Genomic DNA, 23,972 nt, shown 5'->3' on the forward strand with positions numbered 1-23,972 from the left:
CTCCCAATGTAAATTCCTTGGATTTGATTTGCCCTATTTTGACAGTGGCCTTTCGATCCCTCAGGAAGGAGCTAACGTGCGCATGGAATCGTGGCCCCAGGCCCAGGTCCGAGATGGCGTCTAGCACGAACCGGTGCGAGATGTTATCAAAAGCCTTGGACAAGTCTAGAGCAAGGATGCCCCGAGTGTCTCTAGTGTCGTCATCAATGATTTGCCTCTTTATAAGTAACATGACATCCTGTGTGGAGAGTGCCGGCCGAAAGCCGACCATGTTGTGAGGGAATAACTCATTAGTTTCTATGTGCCTAGATATACGCTTGTGAATGGCATGTTCGGCCACTTTACCCACGCAGGACTTAAGCGAGATGGGTCGCATGTTCTCCGGAGCAAGAGGTTTGCCTGGTTTCGGGATGAGCACCACTGAGGCGGTCTTCCAGGAGTCGGGGACGAGGCCCGTTTTCCAAATTTTATTGACCTCCCCGGTGAGCAGCGCAACTGATTGTTCGTCCAAGTTGCGGAGGAGCTTATTGGAGATGCCATCCGGGCCCGGTGCAGAGCGACCGTTGAGCGTTTGGAGCACCTCCCAGATTTCGGATTCCGTGAAGGGGGCGTTAAGCTCCCCCACCGCTCCCCCCGGTAGCGAGGATAATCCCCGTCATCGGAGGGGCCCAGCGGGAGATACTTTTCGGCCAACTCTTGAAGGAGGACGTGCTCAGATACACCCGCCGCCTTTTGATTATATACTATGCGATCGATGGATATAGTCCCCGATTGTTTTTGCTTTGCGAATCGTCGAGTAAGTGTTTGAGCAGGTTCCATTTGCCCCCCATCTGTCCATCAACCGAGGAGCACACTTCATTCCATTGTTATTTGGACAGTTCGATGGAATGAGTTTCTGTTGTACGATTGAGCTCCGCAATTTTCTTGCGAAGTCGGCGGTGGAGTCTGCGTTCTCCAGCGTCGCAGGATGGAGTTTTTGGCTTCTAGGAGGTGCGCAAGGCGCGCGTCCATCCGATCTACTTTTAGGTCGGTCTTAACCACCTTGGTCGCAGCTTGTACGTCCTTCTGTAGTCTTGTGAACAGACTATCGAGATTATCGTAGTCGGTCTGGTCCGCCTTCCGCATTTTCCGGAAGGCATCCCAGTCCGTCACTTTAAATTCCCTGGTAGGGGCTGTGATAATTGTTAGGGTAATCTCCACAATGAAGTGGTCGCTACCCAGGTTCTCTTGCAAATTTTGCCATCCTGCTCCGGGGGCATTCTTGACGAATGTCAGGTCCGGAGTGGTGTCTCGGACTACCGACGTGCCGGTTCGCGTCGGGTATTGAGGATCCGTAATCAATTCCAGTGAGCAGTCAGCAACCGCCTGGACAAGGAGATTGCCCTTGGCGGATTGGCGGGGGTGTCCCCAGGCATTGTGGGGTGCATTGAAGTCACCCGCTATCACTATGGGGGCTCCCGTGCTCAGGGCCACCGCCTTTGTCATGATCGTGGCGAATGCCTGCCGTTGATCCCACGGCGAGCTGTATATGTTCAAAAGGAAGACACTGCTCTTAAGCCAATTGTTAGGGATAATTTCGACCATAATGATTTCCGCCCTAGTTTTGCCAATTGGTAATTTGTGTACTTGAAAGGAGCACTTCCGTGCGACCAAGGTTGCTAAACCCCGCTTTCCTTCCTCCCGTATCGATACAACCCGGTATCCCGGGAAGGTGGGCGCGTCATCGAGAGTTTCTTGTAACATAATTACGTGCGGTTTGACCGCCTGTGCCGAAATGAATTGCTGCAGCGGAGCTTTGCGCCTTTGGAAACTGGCACAGTTCCACTGCCACACAACCAACTTATTGGGATTGACCGCCATGGTGATTGCCTTGGATTGGCCATTCCACCGTCTTGTTGACGGGGACGGCGCTTGCGGGTAAAGGTGCCCGACGGGGCTCCCTCGAAGGCTGTCTAGCTGTAGCTAACGCGGCCTCTGCACTTTCAAGGGACGCTATCCTTTTGAGGAGGACAGTCACGCTTTCAGCGAGCTGCTGGATTGCCCGCTGCATGCTTTCTAAGTCTTTGTTATTGGACTCGGTATCCATAGAGTCAGCGTCCCCCTCTGGCGGCGCGGCCCTACGTTTACCCGAGCGCGCCTGTGGCTCCCCTGAGGGGGGCACCTGTTGCTTCTCGACTGGCGAGGGGTACGACTTACGGATCGACTCAGCCCTCATCCGCTGCATTTCTGCTTTGAGTCGAGCGTTCTCTTCCATGAGTTGAGCGACTCTGGGATCAACTTTATGCTCCGGCAATGCTACCTGCGTTACCTTTGAAGCCGGCGTCGTCTGCTTCGGCTTGTCACGATCGGCGCAGGTTGGCGTTTCCTGGATCCGGACCCGGGAGGTAGAGCGCCCTCGGGAACGAGAGCGCCCTCTGGAGAGGCTGCGCGTTGTCGACCAGAGGGCGTGACGGGGCGCTCCCTCCTGGGGGCTCTCGCCGTGCTGGAGCCACGTGGTCGGTTCTCCTTGGCCAGCTGTTGCTGCTGGTGCTTGTTCTTGGCGCGCTTACGGCGCCGTCGGCGTCTGGGTACGACGTATGGGACTTGAAAGCGCTGCTTACACGTTTTGTCCTTTGTAAGATGCGGGCCTCCGCAAAGGGCGCACTTCGGCGAACACTGGTGGTCATCGGGCGGGGAGGTTAGTCCGCAGCCCCGGCAATTCTCATTGGTAGGGTTGGGGCGGACGTCCGCACGATGTCCCAAGCCGCCACACGCGTAGCACACCTCACTTTCGCGTTTGTAGAGCGTGTAGCGCAGAAGGCAGACGCCGCACATGACATAGTTAGGCACTTTCATGCCGTCGAAGAGGACGACCACAGTGGTGGTGTCCTTAATTCGTTTGACTTCCAGAGCCTTCGGGTTACGATGGTTGACGATCATGCGCTGGAGTTGGGAATCGCTGATGTCGGCGTCGACACCTCGTATGACCCCTTTGCAGGTGTTGTCTGGGGCCGCGATGTATGCGGCCACTTTGTATAGTCCTTCGCTTATGCGGATTTGCTGGATCCCTGCATAAGCAGTGGCGTTCTTCTTCTCCGGGGTGGAGACGACGAGAACTTTCTGAGTGAAATTAGGGCAGATCACGTCGCCTTCAGTTTCTGTGGGGGCTAGTGCAGCCGCCATGGCGAAGGCTTGAGCCAGCTTGATTTGGCTTATCTTCTTGACGTCCAGCCCGCCCCTTGGGCGGACAATAATTCGTATATGCTCCCTAGGTAGTCTGGGGAGCCTCGACGAGGCTGCGAGGCGTTGCAGCACGCCTTGCGGGGCAGCCGTGTGGCAGCCACCCTTCGAGCCCACGTGGGTTTTCTTGCTCGTTGAAACTGGTGTTTCTTGCCGAGCTTTCTTGTTCTTGCCCAACGCTGTCGTCCAGCCTGGGCTGTTGGCTTCTTCGGAGGAGATTTCCTCTCCTACCACCATTTCTACTTCGGGCATAATGCCCCTCTTCGTCGGGTTAGGCCTAAGCCTACCTGCGCCTAGCGTCGCCGCGGCGTGGTCGACACAAAAAGTCCACTTTGGGATTCAGCCACAGGTATGCATGCATGCTTCGCTGTCCGAACATTCCTTACAGAATCTAAACGAATGCCCTGCTAAATTCCTTTCTTTTTGTTTTTACTTTTAAATTAATTATTAATAATTCAATTGACCTTCCTGATTTTATTTAACATGTAATTCTGCGCTATTCAATGATATTTCAATAGCTATTAGGAAATTTATGCTCCATAATAATTTCGAATAATCCACCCATTTCTTGGCCAATCCCCCATCGTGTGTAGGAGCCACACGCATCACAGGCTACAACAACAACAACAACAAGTTCCACTATTTCCGCGCGAGGGCCACTCACCGAAGGAAGTCCTCAGAAGAAACCGTGTCAGCATAGAACAGTTTACACCCTTTGGAGTGCCCCTTCTGATAACGCGCGTGCCGTTCGTTACTGGAAAGTTCCGGGCTCGCAGCGTTAAGGAAACGCATCAGGGCAGATGACGATTATCGTTGTGTGGCAGAAGGGGCAAGCCAAAGGGTGTAAACTGTTCTTAGAGTGTAAAGAGAGGAAATGCGGACAAGACGGATTACGATTATTGTGTGGCAAAATGGTGTAATTTTGCTTAAGTGTGTAGGATCTGGAAAAAAAGATCAACGCCCCGTTCTAAAAGGAATATGGTTGAACGCAACGCTACCCAGACGAACTGTACAGGATCCTGAATATTTCGCTGCGTGCGTTCTAAAGAAGATTTTGTGCTCACCGCTGCATTGTTCTTGCTCAAATTTTGCAGAATGATCGCATTTTGGCGTTGACTTCGTTTAGTATAGCACTTGGCGCAGTTAATTATCTGGTTTTTAAGAAACAAGTGCAAATTTGCCTGCGCGAGCTGCTGCCGCAATCGCGCAAGCATAAACTTGTGTCGCCTCCTGCCGTTAGCTGCAGAAAGGGCTGCTAGGGGGTAGCATAGCCACCAACGTTCTTAGACATACTCACGATGGAAGTGGACGTACTTCATTTTCACAGCTCCGCTCGAGAGATGGCCGCATAGAGTTAGTAGAACAACTCTAGAGGAAAAGCTGGGCCGGAAAAGTGGGAACCTCTAGGGCGCCGCCCTGTTGCTACTGGTAGAGTTACTGTATATGCTACCGTAGGTAGCAGAGTTGCGCGTAGGTCCGCCTAAGTTTAGGGCGCCGTAGTTTCTCGGGGCGTCTGCATACCTCCGGGCGGGAAAATGATTTGGTAGCGCTTAGTTTTTGCGTTTGAATGCGTTAAAACCTGACCAGACTTTTTTCTCTACATTTAGATGCTGAGACAATTTAATGAAGTTTCGCTGCTCTCATTCCACATGGAAACAGCGAGCACCGACTACGCAGCCGACACAGCAACGGTTTTTGCGACCACCTCTTGCCGCGGGATTAGCGCGCTTATGCCTTACCGAAAATATAGTTCATAGGAGTTGCCGCGCAAGGCCAGCGCATTGTAATAACCATGAATGTGTCGCCCGCACATAAGTCACATATTTGGGATTGTAGCATTTCTTTAAATGGAGGAAGTTCATGCAATATATCAGCATTGTTTTGAAGAAATTCTAGAAAGTACAAAGCGCTTGCGACTTAATACATGTTTATTGAAAATAACACAGTTATTGCATAACATCACATTTTTACAAAACGCAGGGCTTAACCTTCTTGGCTTTGTTGTGGATGACACGCTGATTTAAGCTTTTGAGGAAAAAGTGAATACGTGTTATACAACAAAACCTAGACACCGATCCTGTTAGATCAGCGGAATGCCTCCTGCAGCCAATCTGTGGCACATTGGCTGCTAGAAGCAAGAAATTCTTGACAACTTTTGCGTGCAGTCACGTAGTGCTAAATGCACGAGTGAGCGTCCTCGAGTGTCTGAATGAGGTTGTATAGACATGCTGAGGGATACAGAAGCCCCCTCCCCCCCCCCCCCCCCCCCGAGACGCGGTCCCGTATGACAACAACAGAAGTCGGTCGAGAATACAAAGCTTGGACCATCTGCCGAAAACCCACACTAAAACCAGCCCCTTCCAGAACACGGAAAAGGTACCTATGGCTAATGATGTCGAAAGCCTTCTCCTGATCGAAGGAGCAAAGAATACCGGGAAGTTTCCTGGTATTTCCTTCCAGGAGAAGGTCCCTCACTGCTAAACCGTGAAGCTGAGTAGAGCGCCCCTGGACACTACATGCCTGGTATGGACCCAAAACAGTGCTGAGCACAGGTGGGAGTCGCGTACACAGGCACTTTGCTATGAGCTTATAATCGCAGTTCAGAAGCGTGATTGGACGCCACGCTCTCAGATCGGAGCTCCTCGACTCGTCCTTACAAAGGAGAGTGATTAGCCCCTCTCGTTGAGACGCTGACAACCCAAGCAACCTTGGCCAACTGCCGCTGCTTGGCCGATCGTCGGGAAATGATCGTCAAACGACTATATTGGCCAGCGAAGGTTGGCGAGAGGTCGGTATGACAACGGCCGCCGCCTTTACCGGCGGGCAGTCGGCAGAGGGCGTCTTGCCAACCTCTCTGTCAGACTGACTCCCGACCCGCCAGTTGGTCGCCGGCTCGGTACGATGGCAACGCGTCGGACCAACGCCCGAGGCCGATGAGTAGCATAATTTAATTTTTATATCAATTCCTGTCTGTCGGTCTATACTTATAAAATTCTCACTAGGGAAATTTATTATAGGTGAAGGTAATACATTGTTATGCTTACAGAATTTATACTTTTCGTGACTATTACATATACACAGCTGCATTATAGCGCAATGCGTTCAGAAACAGCGATATATGTGTGTGGGACCGTTTTCTGAAGCAATATGAAACTCGTAGAACGCGTAAATATGTGAATTAACCTGCCATGCTTCTTTAAGGGAAATTCTCGGGATGCTTGCAAGGATTAATTCTGTAAACATGCGGAATTTCACGTGGGCTGTGGTATATATTATGAATTTTCGCTAATTCTTTTTTACTGTAATTTAAACACTACACTTCTAGAAATATTTGGGGTTTAACAAAGCAAACGTCACTAAATTAAACTTGTACCTACCGCCCTAAACATGGCCTCCGAGATGCCATCATAGAGCGCCGACGAATCTCTGGGGCGGAGCGCTGAAGCGGTTAGTGCGACCAGACATCGCATCGCTCTGTTAGCGCTGCCCTCGGCGCGCTGCCACGTTCGCTGCACTGCTAGTTTTCCTCCTACTCCCTCCCACAAGCGTCTCCTCTCCACAAACGTCAACCCCCTCTTCCACCCGGACTCTCCGCCTCCGCGCCAAGAGCTGCAACACAGAGGCGCCTTCCCCACCCACTGCATTCAGCCACCACTAAAAAGAGACGCGTTTTACGATGCTTGGCATCTTTCTTTGCCTCCCTCAAGCTCCTTTTTGCATGAACTAATAGCGCTTTCACTCGTGTGAACGACAAGTGCACCAGAACATACGTATGCTCAGCCTAAAGTTAACTTATGCGAATTATTACAGACTGTGGAGCTAGGAGTCCTTGAATTCCGCTCAGCAGGCAGTACCGAGCGGTGATGCTTTCATTCCCAAACAGAAAAAACTAATGCAGGCCTTGCTCTACAGTGAATTTTTTCTATTTCATTTATCACGGCAAGACTATTCGTATCCTCCTCTTTTGGATATTTGACGTAAGGAAAGTGTCAGAAAACTAGTTAAACATCTATTTACTACAGCTGGCGCAGATATATTGTTTACTCAAAATGAATTGGTCCGATATGAATTCACAATTTAAAATTTCGGAAGAACATGCGCGACGAGGTGATAACACTGAACGCACGCTGAGCATTTGCCAAAAGGCGAACGCGAATTGTATTGAACCAAGAATAGAACTACGGTTAGGAAAATGCATATTATGTGGAAACCGCTGGAAACAAAAAAACAGTGGCGCAAGAAAAAAAGAGGACCAGAAACAGAATGAGCCCTGTGTCCTCGTCTTTCACGCCATGATGTTTCCCATGAGCCAAATAGCCCAAGCAAGCGTTATGCGAAATACTAAGAATTAACTTCCCCTAATAAAAGTGCTGATGTCTTCATTTTGCAGGAGATGACTGGGGAGCGCCAGGGGTTTTCTGTTCCTGCTTTGCTACGGGACTGTGAAACGTAAATGCATCAATAGTATAACTTCGGTGTTGCACCTACAGCAACACAATCTCGAAATCTTCTCAGCCAATCTTTTCTTCCTTTTAGTAGAAATGATTTGGCTGCTACGACGGCGCAATTCATCTGCTACGGCACCGAGTCCCACTACCCATTCTCTAAATTTTTGTTTCTTCTTTCAAGAAATGGTTTGCCAAAGGCTCGAGGATCCCTTTTTACGAGTGCGTCCCAGCGAGACTTTCTCTGTTGCACGCTTCTGCAGCAGCACTTCGCGCTCGCCCAGGTTTCCTCGCATAGTTTCCGCGTGGGCGATTTTCAAATAGCAATGCAAGGTTTTCCCTCATGGTGCGGGCTGCCGATTTGACACTCGGCACGCCGCTTGCCGGTTTTCCAGTTGGGCTGGCAAGCGCTCTGTTAGGCACTCATACATAACAGACAACTGTATCCTCGCAGTAAGCGCGTTTCTCTTCGGTGCAACAAAAAATACGTTCCTTCATAAAAAATCTAACACGTATGATTTCGGCTCATATGTATATCTACAGCACACCGACCTCTTAATGGAATAGTGCTTTATGTTCAGATTCATGATTTATCATTCGCTATGTGCCACTGGCTGCGCGCAATTCAGTCTAATCCTTTACAATGAGCATGTGCCATCTTCTTCGGGTGATTCGTGACGGACGGCGCGGCGCTGCTCGAGACTGTGAAGTCTCCTTTCTTTTCGAACTCGCGCTGCTGCTTGCGGACGGAATGCTTTTCTCCGGAGCCTCAGGGGACGAAACTTGTTCTGGCCTTTTTTTTTCTTTCTTTTTCAGCTTCTTCTTGGATCACTGGTAAAGAAAGTTGTGAGTTCGGCGGCAAGCGAACCGCCTGGTTTCCGCGACCCCGAATGTAAAGACGAACACAGCCCCCTCACTCCCCCCACCAACACGTCGCGCGAGAGCAGGCGGGGACCATTCATGCCGTGCAGGCGGCGATCATGTTACAGCGGGGCTGGGGAGAGGAGCGGGCTCCCTGCCGCCGAAACGCGCCGGCGCGCGTATACTACTCCTTGCCCCGCAAAACACACAGTGGAAAGTGCGTGATATATCCTAAGAATTTGAAAAGGCGGTAGCGCAAGAAGACACGGACGGAGACGAGAGGACAAGGATGGGTGCTGAACTTCCAAAAACATTTATTGTGAATGAATCACGAATATATACATGCTGTCCGAGCCCGGTGTAACCATCTGCGCATTCGTAAATATGCCAACTATTTGTCTGACAGCGTGATGGATGCCATGTTGACACATCCCCATGCTTACACAGCTTTTTTTTTCTCTCCTCCATCGATGATGGAAATAAAGTTCAAGTTCACTTCTACAAATCGGTTCAGATTCTGCGATTTCCCGTATAACACGAGTTTTACTCTTCTTAATAACGAAAGTGTTTACAAGGTCGGGCGAACAGTCCCTGCAAGTCAGACAATGACTTGCCAGAAAACCTTCGAAATCTTTTCCTTCACGCGGATTTTTTCACATTGTTTGCGTGCTTCCTTAACCTATCATTAACACATCTCCCAGTATGGCCAATGTACACTATTCCGCACCTTAAAAGAATTTCATAGACTACCCCTTATGCGTATTCAATAAAAGGCGGCCTGTGCTTTATGCCGCAGTCACGTTACTGGCTTGCTTCCGGGTCGGTCATTCTACAAAGCTTTTACAGCTTATGGGGAGCAGCGAACACTCGTAACGCTGAGCCACCTTTTCCAAATTGTGGGATAGTGTGCTACATTCTGCCTACGCTGTGCGCGGGTTTCGCACGTTTGTGGCTTTGTGCGCATATTTCTCAGCAGGTTCCCTGCAGTGTTCTTAGCAAAAAAAAAAGAAAGAAAGAAAGCCCTCCTCCATTGCACCCTGTGAAAGTGGATAAACAACGAAACGATTGCCGACGTTAGACGACGTTACTCAGAAACCGACCACCACTACACCACAAGCGACGTACGTAACGCGGGCACGCATGTATATGGAAGTGCAGCATACATGGCCCCCGCCAAGCGCAAGAGCCTTATGGAACTAAATGAATCTTTGAGGGTAAATTGTCAGAAAATGCGTAAAATACAACTTAAGCACAAGCTTCAGACATGATAACTTCGGATTGCAAATCGAGTATGCGGGAAAACATAATTCTGTTACGCGGAAACTGAAAGACAAAGCCCTTTTCTAGCTGCCATTTGAGGTCTGTCTGAGTGGCCACGGCCGGTAGGTGGCGGTACCTCAGATTAGTACCACAGAGAAAGGCGGAAAAAGAAAGCGAGCTCGCCATGCAATAGGCTGCATAAACATGCAGGGCGCCAGAAGAAAGGAAAAGCGCTTTTAAATTGAGGAGCAGCTAAATAGAGAACAAATCGGGGTGTATGCGATTATAAAAAAACGCACCTTAGAGACTTAAAAGATGCACCAGTCATTGAGAATTATGTTTGGGAAGGTTGCAACAGAACTAAATCGAAAGGAAAGGGAGGGGGGCCGGAATGTTCAAATGGGAAAAAGCATATTCAAAGTGTCAAGGGCATCTTTGGTTTTCAGGCACAATGAGTGGAAATAAAACTTGGCTGGGCTTAACGTATTTATGAACGAGAAAACATTGCAGAGAGAAGAACCAAGGCTTAGCGGAATGCCTAAGTGCTGATATTAGGCGTTTTCGGAAATAATGCCGAAATTACCCTGTTAGGTGACATGAATGCCCACATACAGGATCTAGACGTTTATACCGACAACAACAGGAAGTTATTGCTGGACCTTTGTGAGCAACGTAACCTCGTTATCGTAATTACGGGCCGTAAATCTGATGGTCAGATCAGATGGGAAGTTGGAAATAGGCAATCGACTATTGGTTACTGTCTGATGACGGAAGATATTTATGATAAGTTCAGATCAGTTGAGACAAGTTGAGCCATTGGCGAGTAAGACTAGTAACACAAGGACTGGCCATAAACGCACCATTTTGAAAATGGGATATGTAGTTGTGAAGGAGAGCACGGAGCGAAGAATGGCCAGTCCAAATTTGAACGCTCAACAAATAACAAATATAGCCGCGGGAGTCGAGAAAGAACACGGCAAATGGCCAAGCAAAAAGTGGGAATACAGTGAGCTTCTAAATGTAATGACGAGAGAAATTAGGAAGGAGAAGCAACACGTTTGTTGGAAAACAAAAAGGAAGTAAAAAAAGCTGGTGGAACAGCGTGATACCCGAAGCATGATGCATGATGCGCATGCGCACTTCGTGTAATATATATATATATATATATATATATATATATATATATATATATATATATATATATATATATATATATCGTTTTTTTTTTGTGAGACCGAAAGTCCCCTCTCATGTTATATTAGTGGTCGCGTCATTTTGTGCATATACGCTAAGCGTTTAATTGGTTTTTTAGTGACGTGCCACAAAGGACCATGCACACTGTCCGACAGCCGCTGAGCCAATTCGTATATTTAAGAAGCTGTGTTGGTGCAGCTTAGTCTTGCAGAGGCCGCCAAATTTAATGTCTTGTCATCGGTCACAAGAAAAGCTAGCATAATAAAGTAACGGGGCACGAAAGGTCTTCACGAGTGGTTCAGGCAGCAATTGAACAACACTTTGAAATTGAACCTTCAGGCCATGCGTTCACACGCGCCAGTGCGTTCCGACAAGCTGCGCAGTGCTTTGAAGAAGTGAGAGGCAGCAATTTTTTGTTGTTGTTGCTTTTGCGTAACAAATGTTGAAGGACGAATATATATAATGACGGAATATATACCAGCTATACAAAAGCGACGAATTGGGGATAAATTGGGGATAAATGTTAATGGAGAATACCTTAGTAACTTGCGATTCGCTGATGATATTGCCTTGCTTAGTAACTCAGGGGACCAATTGCAATGCATGCTCACTGACCTGGAGAGGCAAAGCAGAAGAGTGGGTCTAAAAATTAATATGCAGAAAACTAAAGTAATGCTTAACAGTCTCGGGAGAGAACAGCAATTTACAATAGGCAGCGAGGCACTGGAAGTCGTAAGGGAATACATCTACTTAGGGCAGGTAGTGGCGGCGGATCCGGATCATGAGACGGAAATAATCAGAAGAATAAGAATGGGCTGGAGTGCGTTTGGCAGGCATTCCCAAATCATGAACAGCAGGTTGCCGTTATCCCTCAAGAGAAAAGTATATAATAACTGTGTCTTACCAGTACTCACCTACGGGGCAGAAACCTGGAGGCTTACGAAAAGGGTTCTTCTCAAATTGAGGACGACACAACGAGCTATGTAAAGAAGAATGATAGGTGTAACGTGAAGGGATAAGAAAAGAGCAGATTGGGTGAGGGAACAAACGCGAGTTAATGACATCTTAGTTGAAATCAAGAAAAAGAAATGGGCATGGGCAGGACATGTAATGAGGAGGGAAGATAACCGATGGTCATTAAGGGTTACGGACTGGATCCCAAGGGAAGGGAAGCGTAGCAGGGTGCGGCAGAAAGTTAGGTGGGCGGATGAGATTAAGAAGTTTGCAGGGACGGCATGGCCACAATTAGTACATGACCGGGGTTGTTGGAGAAATATGGGAGAGGCCTTTGCCCTGCAGTGGGCGTAACCAGGCTGATGATGATGATGATTATGATGATGATGATGATGCAAAAGCGATGACGGCGGTTCATCACACGGGGAAAAACAGCAACCATCACATACAGACGTTAGTGACAGTTCATCTGGCAGTTAGATCACCTTCCGGCTAAAGGATGGTTCTGTGTTTTGTTCTGGACTGATAGAACTCTAGTAATTAGAGTGAATAATGAAATCAAAATCAAATTTATTTTCGCCATATATGCGGGTGCGCATGCAACGACCACTATTATGAGAGCAAGAGTACGTGGAGACCAGTGCGCAAGTCGCAAGAAGAAGACATATCGCGTAAGTATTATATTTGCTTCACCAAAAAGCACAAGATTTCAATACTTCAATAACGGATATGTTTGCAACACTATTGTGTCGTTCATTATTGCTTTCTTCTTTTGTAGTTAAACTATCGAGAAAATAACTATTTAACGGGGAACAACATTTAATCAAGTGGATATTGCATTAGACAGTTCTCGTAATAGTCATCTGAACTGCAGAAAGAGTCAAGCAAAATTGTTCGCGAACGGCGCGTTAATTGTAAACGGCCCTGTCGCAGCACAGAAAAAGTCTTCAAACGAACTAAGCGCAGGCGACTCGTGGACTGTACAGTTCTAGGAAACATTTCAGTTAGATGTTTTCTCTGGGAAGGGTGAAAGAAGCGATTATACGAAGGCGAATTGTGAAGAGATGTCAAAATCTGCAATTTTTCTAGCTATTGTCGATTCGACTAAGAATAATTAAGGCTGCATGCCAATCAATGTAAATCATAAAATAGAGCATTTCTGCTGTCGACGTGGATTTGATTGGGAAGAACTAGAGTTAGATCAAATTCTTCCAATTTTCGCTCAATTAACTAATGACGTTCAACAATCAAGCAGTTAAGAATTAATAAATTCATGGTATATCATGAGTGTATTTTCAAGCGCCGTCTCCTGTGAAGCATATCTACCATTTTCGTGAAAAGCTCTCTGGAAAGCGTATTGACTGTGTATGCATGCATGCACCTATCGAACTTCGTGCACATATAGACGTGATGCTTTGACGATAAATACTTATTAAAATTCAAATTATTTATTTCTGTCTTGTAAAGGTACAGACAGCAGAGGCGCAGAAAAAGCTGTCAGATACAGATTGACAAAGCCGCAGCCCCCTTTCGCTTGGCAGAGCCTTTACAGCGACACTTTTAAAACAAAGACAATTGCACCCGGTAATAACAGGTATACAATACTGAGCAAGTACAAAAGGAAACCAATCAAGATTATACGATATTTGTACAATACTCCCAAACAAGAAAACAGAACCTACATGCTAACGTACATAGCACCCAAAGTACTGTTCGACGCGTTGAAGAGGTCAAAATTATTGTTCACATAAGGTATATACATATTCGTATAGAGCTACCAATCCCTGCAAAATATAGAACGCAGATTTTCATTACACACACGCACGCACGCACGTGCACAGCACACACACCAAAAGGAAACGGCAACGCGCTCACAGGAAGCGCCTGAAAAAAGAAAAAAAAGGAAAAGTGTGGGGAACCGAGGTCGTCTTGGGCTGTCGCCTCTCCCAGAAGGAATGAAGAGGTTCTTGGAAAGCAGGGACGGGCGATTCTCTCTGTCAGCATCAGCTCCCACCAGCGAGGACGGGGCGAGAAAGCGAAACGGGGCTTTCCTTGCTGTCTATTTTTTCTTCGTCAGGCCAACGCTGCCTGCTCACAGGGGCGCAGGCGAGTTCCCGCCAAATGGCGCGGGGGCGCAAGCAGTTGCGTGAGTTGCCGCCAAATAGCTCTGGATGCCAGCTCGTTCCGCGTCTCTTGGTAGACTAGTTGGTGCATTTCTGCTATCATGGACTGCGCATATAAACGCAAACTACACAAAAGTGACATGGACAAGAACAGCGCAAGCCCTTTCCATGCAGTGGAGCCGCCGTATCTCGCCGTTCAAGATATGCGTACTCGTAAGTGGCATTTTAATTTCACGTTGTGTAATGCATGACTGTCTTTTTCAAGTGAACAAAGGTCGCTTTGTATTGTGTAAATGGTTTTGCAACGTATGATAAACTCCTTGTTTTTCGGGCTTATTTTTTCTGACAGGAAGAAAAAAAAAGAGGCTTTACATGAGAACGGATCAAGCGTTCGAGAGTTGGGACAGGGAAATGTGAGACGTACTTTCATGTATATATTTCTAATATTATTTTTTCGTCTTGTATTCTCGTCAATTTTTCTCTAGGAAACACTGGAACGACACTGCTTAAATTGAAGCACAGTGTGCGAATGACCTGCTACGCTCGGAACTGTTATCACCATCCGAGAAGAAATCGGTACGTAAGACGCTTGTCTGGTTATTATTGCGGAAAAGTCATAATTAATTAGAAGTTGCTTTCGTTCCTTCCCACAGATGAAAAAACATAACTGTAAATACCTGTATGATATACGTCTGGTGCATTGCAGGTAAGAATGGATTGTGAGTGGCGCGCTTCACCGCATGTGGACTAGAGTAGATCTAGGAACATCAGACAAGAAGACACGTATGTGAAACCCTGCGGATAGCCCATATGTAAGTTCTTCCTCAATTTTTCTTTTGTTGCATTTTCGTAGTTTACGTGTAATACTTTGTCACCGCGGTCTCGACGTTATGTATACCTATACATTTGTCTCGCGGCAGTCTGCGTGCTATTTTGTTTGTGCAACTATGTGTTGTATTCATTTATCGCGCTGCCTGGATGGTTTTTTTTTTCACTGATATTCCGACCAAAGTCGGTAAACCTATCCTTCCTGTCCTCATGTTTCCTTGGGCGGCTCTAAAGCGTATCTTAGAGGAATATTTAGCTTCAGATTCCCGCATGGAACAGATGGTGAATGACATGCTGTGTTTTCTTTTTAGAGAAACTATGTATTCATGTTTAATATTTGGTTGATTTTCATTTTGTCATTTATACAATACCGCAGCCATATGCCATTCTGTCATAGAACGTTGTTTCTAGATATATTTGTTTTATGTGGTTAAAACATTTAAAACGAGAGCGTCTCTTATCCTGGCCATTATTTTTTACAGACCACGATAACCACGTATTTGGATGTCTGGTTTAACTCTACGTGCGCTGGTTCGTGCAGGTGAACTTTTTTTCCAGATACGGAGGAACGGACACCGGTCGTGCCGTGAGCACTATTCTGCAGGGCATACTTACAAATGAAGCTGCACTGCAGTTCAGCTGGAAAGGGTCGCAGGGGAGGAAGCACGCCTTCGTGAAGCCCATGGCCATCACGAATATAAGTAAGAAATATGGCATAACAATCATCTTTCTAGTGCATGTTGCGAACATCGGTACCAACTGCATGCTTAGTTTTTTTTTTCTTCATTCACACAAGCTGCTGCTTATTGCATCTTGCTGCGTCCAGTATTAGCATTTTCTTTAATAAAATAATGCCGTAATAAGTGAGTTCTACTTGCGGCGTCCATATTTTGCCACTGCTCTTGAGGAGTTTGTTTTGCTTCACCATATAATATATGCTGTATATGCTGTTTCTGCTTTAACCCATGTATGCTGACTGTTTTCTGCAAAACATAGACCTATCATCGTTGCCATCATGTCAGAAAGTATATGTATCATGCCATAAGCTTCCCCTCTTGCCTCTCCACATTTACCTATTCACCTCCTTGTGCCGCTTGGCGCGCTCCGGGCTCCGGCGCGTTCTTTGTCTCAGCGTTTCAACTCGGCTGTTTCATACAGTGCTCACGGGAAGCAACAAGACCTATCGTGGTGTAAATAGCCGCGCTACCTATAGACACAGTAGCCACTGTGTATGCGTGTTTTGCTATGGTTCCGTGTTCAGTTCCCCCTATTGCTAACGACATATAAATTACCAACTATGCGGTACTTACACGATTTGTGTCGTCCAGCCACTCTTCCTGACAGCTTCGATACTGATTTGCACGTCACTAACATTGCTTTGTTGTCGTTTCTTTAATGTTTCGTGAATATCTGACTTATGATCTCTTTGATTGTTTCACTTCTTCAAATGGAATGCGACTCACCAACTGAACTATAAAGCGGGGGCAGCTTTCTTATATGTGCCGCTTTTTTGCAGCATTTGTGAGGAGCACGTTCCCTGACGCTTCACTAGCATCAGTGGCTGGAGTCGCAAAACGCTGGTTGGTTGGAGCAGCTGACAGGTATGGAGGCCGGAATGAAAGAAGGCGCCGTGACCCTGCTTCAAGCCCACCAAATATGAACTAGTGTTTGAAACTTGTGAACGTGTCGGTGTACATATCCAATTTAAGACAATTACAAGAAATAAAGACCTGTATCAGAATCTTTTGCCTGGCATTTATGTGGCATGAAAAGTACAAAAAAGCGTTCGCTTTCGTGTGGTACTTCTATGCCGGCCACCACACAAGCATGATGCATGATGCGCATGCTGTTGTAAATGCATGATGCAAAAGCTACGATTATTCGGGGCGTCAAAAGCAACGTCGGCTTTCAGCACCGGGCCGGTGCAATGCCGACCATTATTGTCGTCAGGGCCATGGCTGGCCCGCGTGTGGCATGCGCTCGGCTGCGTTGGCCAAATAGAATGGCCCTACGGCTGGCCGACTGACTACGTACCTAAAGCCTCGGTAGGCCCTCGTATGGGACGCCGTCGGCCAAGTCGGCCACAGTGGTCGGGCCTACATCGATTGCCGACGATCGGCCGACGTTAGGCCAATGTCAATCCCCAAAGCTGGGCCGCCCTCGGTTACCGAGGTCGGGCCAACCGTTTTGCAGTCGGCCGGAGACGTCGGGCCGACTTTTTGCCACGGTCTTTTTGTTGCTTGGGAAAGTCCCTTCACCGAGTAGCCTGTTCACCAGTGATGATAACGGCTTCACTAACAGTGTCCAAAATTTAACGTAAAATTCGACTGTCAGACCATCGGATCCTGGACTGAGATTACGCTTCATAGACTTCAAGGCCGAAAATAGCTCGTCCTCATCTATGGTTGAGTCGCACACTTGTGGCGGCTCAGCTGGTGAATCAAACGGAAAGACAGCTAGAGAGGCAACTGGAAAGGCACACAAGGTCATGTAAAACTGCCTCGCCAGTGCAAGAATTCCATTTAGTGAGTCGACTCGGTGGGCTCGGTGGGCTCGGTGGCTGTGCCATGACACAGCCTTCTCATCCACTGACTTTCGCAATGCAGGTACTCGTGACTACCTTCGCCTACGTCTTGCCAGCATTCTTCAACGTTTCCTCGGTCGTCGTACCACAGCTGGAAATGCCGTTCTGCAACGGGAACTACGGAGCCCTTGTTTTGAGCGCCTCGGAAGCGTCGACGAAAGCCATGCTCCCCCACTGGATCCTCGACATCGGACGGAAAGCACAATCGACAGCGACAACATCGTTCCTGCCAGCGTATAAAGAGCACCGCTTCCCGCCTGCGCTTTGTGGGCTCGGTGGCTGTGCCATGACACAGCCTTCTCATCCACTGACTTTCGCAATGCAGGTCAGTAAACCATGCTGCCTTTTCGCTAAAAAAACTAACAACTACTGTCTGGTACAGCTGCCGAGCCTGCAGTGTTGCATCTGTGTCGCTGGTGAATGTTTTGGTGTTATGAAATCCCTCCTGCTCTTGTCGGGCGACATAGAGACGAACCCTGGTCCTGACAAATTGGACCGTGTTCTTGCTAAGCTGGAGACGTTGTCAACCGGCCAGGATCAAATAATAACCGATGTACAGGACCTTAAACATCAGATGCGTTCTATTGACACAACTATCTCTGATTTGAGCAAGCGCGTAGCAGATCTAGAAAGTGTTTTCCAGGGTATTTCAACTCTCAAAATTGATCTGCAGTCTGCCCAATCTGTATCCGCTAAGACTGCTGCTCTTGTTACTAACCTTGAAGCTCGGTTGGATGACTCCGAAAATAGGTCACGCCGCAACAATTTGATATTTTATGGCCTTTCGGATTCTAATTCGCGCGAAACGTTCGTTGAATCGGAAGAATTGCTAATCCGCCATTGTCGTGACAAATTACGCATAACCTTGGACCCATGTCAAATTGAGCGTGCACATCGTCTGGGCCGCTACGAAGATGGCCGTCAGCGGCCGATTATAGTTAAATTTTTGTCCTGTAAAACAAAAGAAACTGTCCTCTCAAACGGGCCCAAGTTAAAGGGCACCAATTTTAGCATTGGAGAAGACTTTTCCCTTCCAGTTCGTAAAGCACGCAAACACCTTGTCGCATTTGCAAAAGCAAAAACCGGACCGTTCTCCCTGCGATACAAGACTTTGTTTCTCGGAAAGAAACGCTACACTTTCGATGCCACCACAGAAACGGTTACGGAAATAGCATAGCGCTTACCTCGCCATCGTCACAAACCTAATCTGTGCGATACCGCCCCTCGAGAGAATATTTGCCTCTCGGTTATCTACACCAACATACGCAGCCTGCTTCCAAAGAGCGATCTTGTGTCCAGCCTCGTGTCTTCAACGGGCAGCAACCTGCTCATCTTGACAGAGACCTGGCTGACGGATAACATAAGTGACGCTGAAGTTCTTTGTAACCTACCTAACTTTAATCTTTTCCGCACTGATCGCACAAACTCTCGAGGGGGTGGCGTCCTTATTGCTACAAGCAATAAACTAAAGTGTTCCCACGTAAACATCTCATCAGACCTCGAAATATTATGGCTCCTTTGTCGCGCCACACCAGTATCTATATTAATTGGCGTTTGTTATAGACCCCCTCACAATAGCCCCGAATTCCCCCGTAAATTTCACAACATTTTAAACGAACTTAAAACTAGACACCCTAAGGCACACATTCTTCTTTTTGGGGATTTTAACTATCCTGGCATAGATTGGTGTGCCCCTAATTATCCTATTTTTAGACAGGATGAATCCCGTGAATTTATGGATGTCTGCTTAACTTTTAACCTAGCCCAACTAGTAACCCAGCCTACACGCATCGCCGGAGATACTGCTAACATTCTTGACCTCATACTATCTAGCCACCCCGACAGCCTGAACACTATTACTTATCTCCGTGAAATCAGCGATCATAAAGTCATTCATGCATGCTTTAAGTTCACCCCAATAACAAAAGCAACTTGCCAAAAAACAATTTCTCTCTACAACAAAGGAAACTATGAGGCCTTCAACGCAGAATTGGAGGCCTTTTTTCCATCATATCAGGGGTCATTTGACGAACAAGACATCCACACAAATTGGTCAATGTTTAAACATAAAATGAATGAATTGACTAATAAATATATTCCCAAATGCAGCTTCCGCGCTAACCACCACAAGCCATGGTTCACCAAGACACTGGGAAGATTAGAAAATAAAAAGAAACGCCTTTTCCGTAGTGCTAAACTGAGCAGAACAGACTGCGCATGGGAAAAATATTACGCTGCTGAAGAGGCGTATTTGGTCGCAGTAAAAAACGCTAAACATTCCTTTTACCACATCGATTTGCCAAACATACTTACAGATAACCCGACTAAATTCTGGCAGCTTTTAAACCCCCAATCTTCGCGCGTTGTTACCCTGACTGACGATTCTGGACGTGTTATTTCAGACGTTGAGTGCGCTAACATATTTAATTCTGCCTTCGTATCTGTATTCACCAAAGAACAAAAACCACCCCCCCCTCATGACAGCCTGTGACCCCACAATCGCAATGCCAGCCGTTACATTCTCAGAAACCGGCATATCCCTTCTTATAGATAAGTTAAAACTTTCTTCATCTACCGGCATTGATGAAATCAACACAAAGGTCTTAAAAAACACTCGCCACTCGTCTACCAAGTTTTTATGCTTGCTATTTTCGCAGTCCATTTCTACAGGTATCATACCCCACGACTGGAAAGTGGGGAAGGTCGTCCCAGTCCACAAGTCCGGTAAAAAAGATTCACCACTTAACTACCGCCCCATATCACTTACCAGCATACCCTGCAAGCTCATGGAACACGTCATTTACTCTTTAACAATGCAGTTTCTGGACTCAAATAATTTCTTTCACTCATCACAGCATGGATTTCGTAAAGGTTACTCCTGTGAGACTCAACTAGCCATTTTCGTTCACGACCTGCATGCCAACCTTGACGCTAATCTCCAAACCGACGCAATCTTCCTCGACTTTGCTAAGGCATTTGACAAGGTACCCCATAACCGCCTATTTCTGAAACTTTCCAGCCTAAACTTGCATTGTGACATACTAGCATGGATAAAGGAATTCTTGACTCACCGCTCCCAATCAGTCATCATTAATAAACAAATGTCTAACTTACTACCAGTTTCCTCAGGGGTACCCCAAGGATCCGTCCTTGGGCCTCTTTTGTTCTTAATTTATATTAACGACCTACCTCAGAAATTAGATTGCCATATTCGGATGTTTGCCGACGATTGCGTTATTTACAAAACAGTTACTGACACCTTTAACCAACAATCCCTACAAAATAACCTAAATCTGGTAGAAAACTGGTGCAACGACTGGCTAATGACACTTAATATAAACAAATGCAAATATATATCTTTCCACCGTCACAGTAATCCTCTCCTGTTTCCCTACACTATCTCTAACGTTCCTATCGACTCTGTCCAATCATATAAATATCTCGGTGTTCATCTTAGCCATGATCTTACGTGGAATAGCCATATCGCGAATATTATTTCATCTGCTAACAAAACGCTTGGCTTCCTAAAGCGTCATCTCCACTCTGCCCCCCTGCATGTTAAGCTACTCGCATACAAATCACTAGTTCGATCAAAATTAGAATACGCATCGCCCATCTGGTCCCCGAAACAAGTATACCTTGCTAATTCACTTGAATCAGTTCAAAACAGGGCAACTAGATTCATTCATTCCTCGTACTCTTTTGATATCAGCATATCATCTCTGAAATCGCAGTCCAACCTACCTACTCTTGCACTTCGTCGCCACATTTCTAGTTTGAGCTTATTTCATAAATTCTTTTATTCCGAGCTATCACAGGAACCCTACATCTGCCCTCCCCCACCACGTTTCTCTCTTCGCACCGGACATCAGCAGCAGGTGTCTCGACCACGAGCACACACAAAAACTTTTGCTTCGTCATTCTTCCCCCGGACTGCTTGCGACTGGAACGACCTTCCACTTCCCCAAGAACTTGCTGCCATCACATGCCCATCTATGTTCCTTAACCAAATTACGCGTGCGCTTGCATCACAATAATCATTTTTGTTTGTATAACTCGTTCAACATTTTTCTGTTTACTGTTGTTAACCTATATGTGTCCCACCCCTTATGTAATACCCTCACATGAGGGTCTTTAAGGAAATAAAGTGAAGTGAAGACTATGCTACCATCACTTGGATCTATTAGGGAAAAGAGAGTTGTGTTCTTCCTTGAAAGATGCTTACGTAGGACGTTTCTACTGCACCACGCTTCCATTTCCCACAGCTCTGCTCAGGCTGTGGCCCTCAAGCCGTCCCAGCGTCGCTGCAGGAGAATCCGAAGTTCCTTTCGGAGTGAGGACAGAGCCGAAGCAATACCAGGCCCGCCGGACAGTGGCCTCGAGAGCAGGAGGATCGCGTCGGAGACGATTTTCTCCCCACGCTCCTCGTGCGCTCGAAGCTTGCCCCAAGACCTGAAGCACTCACGCACTCTGACCTTCACGTCATCCCATTCTGTGCCACTTAGATTCGCTGTGTTGTGAAGCGATCGAAATTTAGGAAACGCGGGAAAAATACAGCTGCACTATACCGACCACGAGAGTTACTTTGCACTGCACCGTGGCCTACGAGACTGACAAGCTCACGACGCCCCCGCGCTAGCCACGCTACCCGCGCCCCCGACGGAAGCGCCAAATTTTACCCAAGTGGGAGGAACGCGTAGCGGGGCCCATAGAGTTTCTCACTACATTACCTAGAGGGAAATTTGGCGCTGCTGCGCTGTGGTATGCATGGGCAATGGCATGGGAATGCTGGTATATTGTGACTTCGGATTGGCATCGTTCTCGGAGAGACAGGACACCTTGAAGACGCGCTTGGCAAGCACTGTTCTGTCTGTCAGAATGATTCATTTTCTACTAAAACGGCACGTAAAAAGCTGTTTTGGTGTTATTATTACGCAAAAACATGTTTTGTTTAACTATAAAAACTTATTATTGCGTGTACGATTATATGTTCACGACCTACTGGAACTCCAGACCTGCACAGATATCCGGCTTCTATGGGAGCAGCTTGCTCTCACTTTCGTTCAACCGACGGCCGTAGGTGGCGCTTTTATAACCTGTTCGTCTGCTACGCGGTGGGCGGCTGTGCGGCGTTGTAATTAGTACGGCAGCTGTTGTGTTGTGACGAACTGCTTGTCTAGTTGATGATTTTTGCTAACACAGTGACAGTGATGTCACAAGGCTTTGATCGGTCACTTGGCTCCAAAAGTTGACTGCCCGAACCTAAAAAATGTCGGAGCGTGTAGTCCGCTGCTCTCTAAAATAGCGTTAAATAGCCGCTCCTATTGCCTTTTTCAAGCAGATTATTGTAAATCACATTGTGTATAGAGTTCGCAAAGTACACAACAGTTTCATTGTACACGTTGTAAAATTCGCTTCTGCGCTCTTTAGAAACTTGAAACCACCGTAATGTTCGACGACAGTAAAAGTTGTCCGTGAATGCGTCGAGTTCAAAAAGTGAATTACGCACACAGCTTCACTAGCTTCACTGCGTACATATCTTAAGCACCACCGTTATGCTGCCGCCGTACCACGCAGAAAAGCTAGCTTTACAGTTTGAAAAGACTCCCGTGAGACGATTTAAGGCTTGCAGTGCAGCACGTTTTATAGCACTGGGATCGCTTAATTTTTTGTAAGCTTCCTACTGAGCTAGACATCCAACGACAATAAAAATAAGGTATGCTCACCTTTCTTTGAAACACAATCGATCAACCTATTGCACATATCGGGCGGAGGACTTATACTCGTGAATACTTTTACTATATACTTTTACCAGGTCATCTGCTTTCACTACGGCGCACAGCAGTAAATCCTAATGTCATCTACGACACTAGGCTATCTGTAAACAACTAAAGAAAAACTAGATAATCCTATGAATCTTTTTAAGACAATTTTTTCAGTCTCTTACGGAGGCTAGGAAAGGGAAATTTATGCCGTCGATTTAGCATTGCAGCTGCCACCTATGCTCGTTGTTTACATTTCTTGCACCGCTCCTCCTCTTGTAGTTTCACTATTCAAACGCAAAGCATTCGCAAATATGTTTTCTTTTGTATATTTGTGAATTTATTCAATTACCGCCAATACAAGAGCTTTGTGCCTGCCGAAATGGTAAGACAAGCGCTGAACAGATCGCAGAAGCAGACGACAGCGAACAGGTTATAACTAGCGCCACTCTGCTCGTACGTTCTTTCCCTAGCGGCGAAAGGGGCGAACTAGACCAGGCGTGCTGGAGGAGGGAGATGTGTGCAGGTATGGAGTTCAGTAGGTCGTGTATATGTTACGTAAAAAGTGTCAGCGGGCCGCTAAAGTTGGAAGACAGACGACACGGTTCGCGCTCGCTTTGAAATAGTTTGTCGTCTGTTTGTGCTTTTCTTCCCTTGGTCATGCATTTTAGGTGAGTAAAGATGTAATATGCGTGAATGGAAACATGTTATGAAGATTTTACTTTGAGAACGCGTTATTTGT

The 23,972-nt window shown here is 46.9% G+C and overlaps 2 long non-coding RNA genes across 4 annotated transcripts in view; one reads left to right on the top strand and one right to left on the bottom strand.

Moving 5' to 3' along the window:
• The window catches only part of LOC142571319 (uncharacterized), a 34,406-nt gene extending 12,306 nt beyond the window's left edge, over positions 1 to 22,100 (bottom strand). Inside the window, exon 1 of one of the 3 annotated variants that reach the window (XR_012825848.1) lies at positions 21,694 to 22,100. This is a non-coding gene — a long non-coding RNA (uncharacterized LOC142571319). Of the gene's footprint in view, positions 1 to 4,516; positions 4,694 to 21,693 lie in introns of those variants that run through there. The other 2 variants (XR_012825846.1, XR_012825847.1) reach the window with 2 other exon arrangements.
• On the top strand, positions 14,987 to 16,893 carry LOC142570803 (uncharacterized). Its single transcript, XR_012825683.1, has 3 exons — positions 14,987 to 15,166; positions 15,426 to 15,585; positions 16,401 to 16,893. It is a non-coding gene; the product is annotated as an uncharacterized LOC142570803 (long non-coding RNA).
• Positions 22,101 to 23,972: the final 1,872 nt, after the last annotated feature.

Source organism: Dermacentor variabilis, chromosome 2, assembly GCF_050947875.1.
Source record: "Dermacentor variabilis isolate Ectoservices chromosome 2, ASM5094787v1, whole genome shotgun sequence".
Lineage (NCBI taxonomy): Eukaryota > Metazoa > Arthropoda > Arachnida > Ixodida > Ixodidae > Dermacentor > Dermacentor variabilis.